Genomic DNA, 716 nt, shown 5'->3' with positions numbered 1-716 from the left:
GAAATGAATTTTCTCTCATATGAAAGTTTTACATAGCTTACTTATGTGCGATCTTTTACTATTAATTTATTAAATGAGGTTCAAATGAGATACAGAGCCTAGCATGAAAGATAATTTTATTTATTTAAAAAATGATTTTTGGGTTAAAATTTGGTTGTTTAATCTATCAAACGAAATTACATGGTTATTTTGATTGTATAGCTATAAGGTATAATATAGAAAAGTTGATAGAAGGATAATGACTCTAACGTGCATATATTTTTTCGGTAATGCTATGGGAGAGAAAAAACAAAGGTCAGAATTTATCTTATTTATTTTATTTAATTAAATAAAATAAGTTTTGACTAATTTTTTTTGTTATCAAACATTTATGATATTTCTCTTTGCGTTCTGAGTATTTAATGTGGAAGAAAATTGTTTGGCATTGCTTGATTAGGAAAACCCAACCAATTGAGGCACATTACCGTTATAAAGAGTTTGATTTAATTATTATAGAATATAGATAGAACATCAATTATGTGGCCAAATTTAATAGATAACTACTCTTCTCCCTTAATTATAGAAAAGACAGAACATCCTCATATATAAACACCCCCTAAATTATATGATCATCTCTTTATATGATAAGTTGATAACCTTTATTTCCAACTCCTTTTAGATAGAATATTGTGTGGACCTCATCATTTATTATCAAATAGAATATAATAAATTCTACA

This window comes from Arachis ipaensis, chromosome B03 (genome assembly GCF_000816755.2).
Source record: "Arachis ipaensis cultivar K30076 chromosome B03, Araip1.1, whole genome shotgun sequence".
Lineage (NCBI taxonomy): Eukaryota > Viridiplantae > Streptophyta > Magnoliopsida > Fabales > Fabaceae > Arachis > Arachis ipaensis.
This window is presented reverse-complemented; position numbering follows the sequence as displayed.